The following is a 7,699-nucleotide window of genomic DNA, read 5'->3' as shown; positions in this document are numbered from 1 at the left end:
TGTTACAGTCAAATGAAAAAAGAAAAAAAAAAAAAGGGGCAAAAAAAGCGCTCCGGGAACAAGCAAAGGCCAGTCAGCACAGCAGGCCTCCATCTTTTGGCTTTATCTTAATCCCCCCTTCCTGCTTTTTCAAGCAGACCCCCTCGAGTCCTTTTCCTTCTCTTGAGAAAAGCCCAGGCATCTCTTGAACTCATTTCTGCACTTTGCCTCAACCGTCTCCCCCGTAACTTATTCCATATGTTTGCTTGGCTTTGCCTTCTGCCGCGGTTCCCTGTTTACTCCCAGCTCCTGAACCCTTAGATCATATCACTGGGGCTCTTTGTTGACTTAATTGGATCATCAGCCTGGCTGTAAAGCTTCCCCAGCCAGCCCTGCTCCCCTCTCCTGGGCTGCTACCCCGGCCCCAAGTCCGGAGAAAAACGTATTTCGGCACTGGATGCATGAATAGATGATGCAGGTTAAATTTAAAATTTATTGAAGCTGATAACCACAGGTGCAGGGGCTGCGGTTCATCCGCTGGAAACAAATGCCTTTTTCTGGCAGGGTGTAAGGGGAAGGGGGGGGTCCCTGTGGCCCGGTGAGGGGGGAGCGCTCCCCTCCTGCTCCGCTCATGCCGACTGCTTAAAAAAAGAGGCGGCTAGTGCCGGGAGGCGAGCGGATCCAAAGGCCCCGCAGAGGAGGTCCTGGCTCTCCTCCAGGCCATGGGATCAGCCAAAGGGCAGCGCGTAGGGCGTGCGGGGTGCCCAGGCAGGGCAGGTGTAGGGTCGAGCCGGGTACCCCCACCCGCCAGCCCCCAAAAAGCTGCAGAGTCCCGCTCCCTTCTGCCCTAGCACCAAGCACCAGCTGGGGGAACGGGTGTCTGTCTGAACTTGCTCGTTGCCCAGTCTGACGCTGATGTTGGGACTGGGCTGGACCTTGACGCATCAAACCCACGCCGGGATGTAGCTGCGTACCCCGGTCCCCGAGGTGCTCCCCTTGCTGCATCCCACTGCACCGTGATGGCTGGGAGAAGCACCCATCGCTTCTTCTCCTGAGCGTGGGTGCCTCAGCCTCCCACCCGTGGGAAGCTGGTGCTGGTGCTGGTGCAAGGGGGATCCCCCCCAGACCCCCTGCCATGAAGGCAGAGGGGAGAGCAGCAGGCAGCGCACCCCTACCCAGGGGTTTCAAGCCCATGCTGTAACTCCTCCTTCCTCTGAAAATGAATGACGGGTGTTCTCATTGAACTGTGATGGCTACAGAGGAATTACACAGCCGTAACGCTAATAAAGGCCATACACTGGCAGGGAGGGGAAGGAGAAGAAGAGAAACTTAAAACACAGCCTTGCGTTGTTCAATCCATGGCATGGCCAGCTTCAGCACGAAAGAGCTGCAGTTACGGGTAATTTTTCTTCCTGCAAAAAATATCAAGAGCCCTGCCTATGTTTATCGACAGTTGAAATCTCAGTTGCAGCATCGTACTATTAAAAAAGCTTGCTTGCTATCGTATTTTGCTTTACGACATGGGAACTTTGGAGGTGGCGTGGAACTCTGCGTCTGGGGAGCCTCGCTGATGATAGCTGGAGCCCGGGGGCAGACATTCCTGTCCCTTAGCCATGCAGACCTCTGAGGCTCCAGAGGAGAAAGCACTTATCCTCCCCTCTGCACGGACAAAACCTTCCTTGTAGATACATACAACTGTGTGTCCTCAAGCCTTGAGTAGGAGGCTGCTGGCTGCAAGACCTGCTCAGATCACACTGCCGCTTTGTTGAAACCGTAGCCACGCTGTGCTGCAGAGCAGGTCTCTCTTGGACAGTCCCACAGCTTGCTCAGCTGGTTTGAAACCGTTACACAGCTTTCTGCTCCTAAGTCTCATTTGAAATGCTGCCCTGTCATTCCTGCGGAGTCCAGCCGGGAAGCGAGGGCACCAGGACCCCAGCATGTCATCAGTCAATAGGTGACCTTCCTCCGGCTTGGCGTTCACAGGTCTCCTCGTGGAGACACATTAGCACAGTGACAGCCACCATCATATTACGGTTTTGTGCTTCCTGCCGCATGATAGATTTGGGTTGCGAAGAGCTTAGGTGCAAACCCACTTGACCGGACACATGCTTTTTCTGTGCTCTTATCTGTCTGCCGCCTGCAGGAACAATGGGGCTAAGACGGTGTCCCTGCGCTTTGTACACCATATACCTCCCCGACAGCATCTTCCCACAAATACAGCCCAGTCGTTACTGCCTGTCACCTATATGCTAAGGAGCAGCACCATTTCACTTGAACTCTGGGTGCGACTCGGGGGCAGCAGGAGGAGGAAAAATATGGGGCAGTTACGTAATCAGGACAGAAATAATTAGGTAGATGAAATCCTAAGAGAAGTAATCTGTCTTCTGAAATGAACTGGCAGCTTGAAAAATTTAGAAATTTTCATCAAACTATTACAAGCCCGAAGCGTGCGTGTGCTTTGTTTTATGGGTTCTTAACACATACAGGACATGCAAGTATAATTAAGGGTTTGCAGTCCATCTTCTTGATATTGGAGTTGGACACTGGAGACCACAATAAATAATCCGTAAATGATCCTTCAAAACCGAATAGTCTATCAATTAAAAAAAAAAAAAAGACTCTTGGCATGTAATTCACTTATCTACTTACTGTTGTCCCCTTTTGATGCTGGAGGTCTAGATTAAAAACAGAAAACATAGAGTTAAAACATGCCTACCATAATATTATCTGAGGTAACTTTTATTAACTCCATACATAACAGGAAAGTAACAGGACTAGAAAATTATTTTGCCTGATCAAAGGCTAAAAGAACAGCAAATGTTTCCTTCCACTTAGAAAAGAGTGTTAGAGAAGTGTTAATCGTCACGATGTGGCAGGTGTGCATCAGACCCATAAAAATACTCACCCGTATCTCCAGCCTGACCACGACTTGTTGTTCGTACTATGTATGAACACAGCGGTTTCTCTGCACAGGTTCCCCCAGCCCACGCTCCCAAACACAGCTGTTTGGTTTTGGCTTCGCTTTTAAACAATTATCAGCCAAGACCCCCCCTCACCATGCTAGCAAACCAATGTTTGAGAAAGCGCTATCTTCTCCCACCTTGGCAAGGAGAGGAAATGTGTTTTCCCTTATTTTAAAGTTTGTGGTTTGTTGAGCATACTTCTGACTTGTTCTGTAATACTCACTAGCCACGCTGGAACGATGCGACCCGTGTGCTGGTGCCAGTCGCTACAGCCCGGCCAGCTTCAGCCTGCGGAGATTCACGTGGCTCCAACCATCGGAGCCGTGCTCCTGCCGGCGAGCTGAAAGAGAACCAATTTGGTCGCACGTGCAGCTTGCTGTTCCCCATTTGTGGCCGCCTGCTCCTTAGGGAACGCTGAACTGCGAGTTCCTCTTATTGGAGGGGCGAGATGGAGGGAAAGAAAAACGCACCGAAAACTGCATGTTATAAGATGTGCAAACGCCAGAGCGGTCGGCCCCGCTGCTTCGGTTGTTGTCTTGCTTGTATGAATTGACCCCTGCTTAAAAGTCCCTCGCTGGCCTGATTTGGCACACTGTTGGTGATGCGGCGTGTCGAAAAGAAAGGTCTCCTCCCGCTCCGAGGCCGCTGACCCCAGAGCAGCACCAGCTCCCGGCCGAGCAGGGCTCCCCGCACCCTCAGTGCTGCGTAGGAGGTGAAGGAGCCCCAGTTTAGGACTTCCTTGCACGCTTGCATGGTGACAAGGACCCAAGTGGCAACTGTTCGCAGGAACTCCAGCAACCGCTGACCCACAGCCCCTCCAGTCCTTCCCTTTCCTGCTCCAGGGTCCAAATACCCCAAATTCTCTCCACCAGTTCTCCCATGCCAACTTCTTTTGCCCCAACACCCCTATCCCATCCCTCCAAACCCCTCCAGGCCCAAAGGTGTGTATACCCCTCCCAGCATGTCCAGTCTCGGTCCCCCTTGTGCTTTCCAAGCCCGGTCTGGTCCCAGTTCCCGGCATGGTTAGGGCTCCCAGCCCTTCCCTCCCAGGGCTGCTGGCTGCCAGCAGCTGAGGGGCTTCCTCGCTTTAATAGTCTCATCTAGACTCCTGCCCGTCCAAACAGCTGCAGCAGACACACGGACACATTTTTCAAAATCTTGGGCTGCCTGGGAAAGCCTCGATTCTCAAGGCTTTCTACAGCCATTCCCGGGAACACTGCAGGCAGCGGCTCTCCGCACCGTGCCGTGTTCCATGGAGTAACGGAGATGAGGTTAGGTTGGGTGAAACTTCCAGGGATTTCCATTTTTTTTTTTTTTTTTAACAGCTGGCTCCAGCCCCTGAAACATCTGTCCAGCTGGAAAAGATTACGGAGCTCACGAGACTCATTTTTACATTAGCTGGCCCCCAGTACCCGCACTAAGCCCCACCTACAAAGGCCAAGTCATCCCCATCTGCAGCCATCTCTCCTCTCCTGGGTCTTGCTCAGGCACCCATCCATCTTGTCCACATTTTGTGATTTTTGGGAGAACTCTGCCACCATGGCAACAGCTGTGTCAGACAGACTGACACACACCCATGACGCTGGAGCAGATGCCTCAGAGTTTTTGCCATTATCGAATCCTTCCACTTCTCTTACCCGTTAACTCTTTCAATGCTGACGTTCCCGCGTCTCTAGCGAAGCCTCTGGTCTAGAGACCAGTTTGCTTTGCTTTCACTGGGAGACGTACTGGAAGAGTTTCCAAATAGCACTTGGGAAGCTAAAATGTCAGGATTAATCTTGAAGGAGGCTGGAACGTGAGTTTTGAGGCTGTTGACTAGTGGCTTGACACCATTCAATAGGTAGGAGTCGGTGCAAGTGCTAGCTATGCATTGATACCTATCTCAAGAGCACACTAGCTGGTCCGTATGGGATCGTCGAACAATTGCATCCTAGTGCATTTGTTTTTACATAGCTAAACCCTTTTTATTTCATATCTCTCAACAAAAATTCATTTGGATGTACGATGGGCTCAGGGACTGTGTATCAGCAGCCAAAGCAGCCTTTTATCCATCTCTTTTCACACCGGTGCCAGTGACTGGCTGGAAGTTACAGCCAATTGGTTTCCAGACCGATTTGGGAAAACAGGGCAACCTCAGTCTAACGAACGGCTGCCGACCCCCCTCTTGGCATGGGGGAAGCCAAGGGTGAGGAACCGACTGCTCTCTCCGTATTTCTCTTCCTCCTCCTCCAACACGTCTGGGAGGGGAGGTCTTGCCTGGGAGTCCCAGCTGCATCCTCCACAAGTGTGCGTGGGGACAACTTCGCTGGACACGTCTCCAGCCCTCCAGCAGCCAAACACCCGGGAAACCTGGTGCGCCCGTGACTCCTCACTCCTCGATTAGAAAGTGGCTTCAGTCTCAGCTTCAGAGACTTGGAGATTGCGCTGGGCAAAGGCAGACTTAACTCGGGGCACGGCGGCAATCGCAGGGCTCGTCTAGAGAAGCCGAGAAAACGAGCTGAGGCCGTGGGCTCTGGCATTGAGGATGTGCATCTTCTGTGGGCGAGAGCGAACGCAACGCAGACAACGAAGCAGACCTTAAAAATGCAAATCTTTGGGCTATAAATTTACTACTCTACCCAAGGCAGTTGTTAGTTTTCCATATTTATTTATGATTCATTACAATCTGGATTTTTATAGATCTTCTACTTTAAGTTTTATATTTAATTGAATGAGAGTCCTGGTATCTTTCTGCATGCGTTTATGTGGTTTTCATTAACTACTGTGCAATCTAAGAAAGATCTTTGTTAACCAAAAATAAGGAACGTTTGTTAATGTTTAATGGAAACAATAACAATAAAATTACACGACGATAATTAAAACCACCCCAACCATAAAAGCTCCTTCTTAATGAATCATATTAAGAGAGGGTTCAAGCATGTATTTATGATCTGGGTTGTGATTTATGGGCTAAATTCTGCCCTTGTATGCCTGCATGAGGCTTTCACTGATTTCCATGGGGGCAGCACGTGCAGCGGAAGAAGGCAAATTTTGGATGTGTGCTGATTCAGTACTGCCAGAAAAGAACATTATTTTACCCTGACACAGTATATGCAGAACTAAAATGTCACCCTCCTCACCATTAAAAATAGAGAGAATATGAAGCATGACATCGCCGTGTGCCCTGGTGCTCTCCTGGTGACTGGCTATTGGGAGCTTTTGCAATGGACAGCCCAAACTACCAGCAGTGATTTATCACTAATCGTCACAACGGACCTAGAGCTGCAAGTGGTTTGCAGAGGTAACAATAACTGATGTCGGCAAAAACACCTTCCCAAGCAGTTTGCAGGACCCAGCCTATTACACAGCATTGCACGTTCAAGAATTGGGTTCTCTTTTACGCTATTTCTCCGTGCCATGCCAGGAGCAGAAAAGGCTTGCAGTGGGTGCAGCCCTCGCTTGCTTTCCTTCTGAGGCTGATTGACTTTTCCTGCATGGAGTAAATGGGGCCTTAGGGCAAATAAGAATCAGACCCCAAACGTTTCTGATTTGCACGGAAGAGTCAAGAAAGACAAGGCAGTATTCACGAAACTAATAAGACATTATGATGCTAATGATTTTTAATTAGTCAGATATAGATTTTTTTTTATCTGGATACTTTTAGGGCACAAGCAGATAGAGTGCAAATAGTATCACCAGGCACAGCACTTTGGAGGTATTTACAAAAAAAGACTGTCTTTAGAAAGATGACCGATCTCCATCTATTCCATAGCAAGCAGAACCGCAATCTTATTTAACGAACCCCCGATGTATGCATGATAGAGCTGCAAACTTGCCCTGTGGGGAGAATTTAATTTTCAAAGCCTGCAAGCGGTGACCAGCACATCGCACAGGGCAGGCTCCATGTCTCTCTAAGATTTCATGTGCCTCTGCCCGGCCGTGTAGCTCCCTCTCCATCCTTCCCTCTCTCCCTCCCCAGGAGGTGGTGGGTGCTGGCTGTGTCCCCCCCCCAGCCAGCAGCACCTTCCCTGGCTCAAGTATTTTGCAGAGCGAGCCCTGGACGCGACTGCGAGCGAGAAGGGTGGGGGAGGTTGCAGACCGTGCTGCTTGTGCTTGTTTGCATAGGCTGCCAACGCAACTCAGAGACTTATTTTTTAAAAAATGGAGCCCCCTAATGTCTATTTAAACCAGTAAAAATATACATCCCCGTCAGCCTTCCAGCCGGAGCCCTGGCCCCTCCGAAAGCCGCTCTCGGCTTCTTCAATTAACAAATATGAAGCGCGCGCCCTCCTTTCCCAGCACAATGCAGGCTGTCACTATTATCCCTGGCCTCCCAATTATCTCCGAGAATCTTTCACTTAATGAAGTTTCTTTCCCTCCCCTTCCCGGCTCCCCAGACTCAGGGAAGCTTGCTGAACCAATTTAGCAAAACGTTAGGAAGAATAAAATGTAACTGCGTTTTTCTTTCTTTCTTTTGCCGTTTAGTTGGCAGCTCCCTGCTCTGTTCTCAGCTGTGTCCTTCAGAGCAGCGCAGATCAGAGCATGGAAATGCATATCTTGTGGGTGCCGGGAGATGTGAATCATGAAAATGGAGACAATTCCTTCCCCTTGATCACAGTTTGCCCACTTTTTTATTAAAAGGGAGCCTTAAATAAAACTCTCACATCCGAACACCTCCAAAATTGGGAATCGGATCTAGGTTTTGATTGTAATTCTGCCACCGCCTATGACAGTAATGGCTCAAGCCAGGCTTCGAAGGTGAGCCATTACCTGGTGGT

The sequence above is a fragment of the Buteo buteo genome, chromosome 8 (assembly GCF_964188355.1).
Source record: "Buteo buteo chromosome 8, bButBut1.hap1.1, whole genome shotgun sequence".
NCBI classification, from domain to species: domain Eukaryota; kingdom Metazoa; phylum Chordata; class Aves; order Accipitriformes; family Accipitridae; genus Buteo; species Buteo buteo.
Note: the sequence above shows the minus strand (reverse complement) of the source record.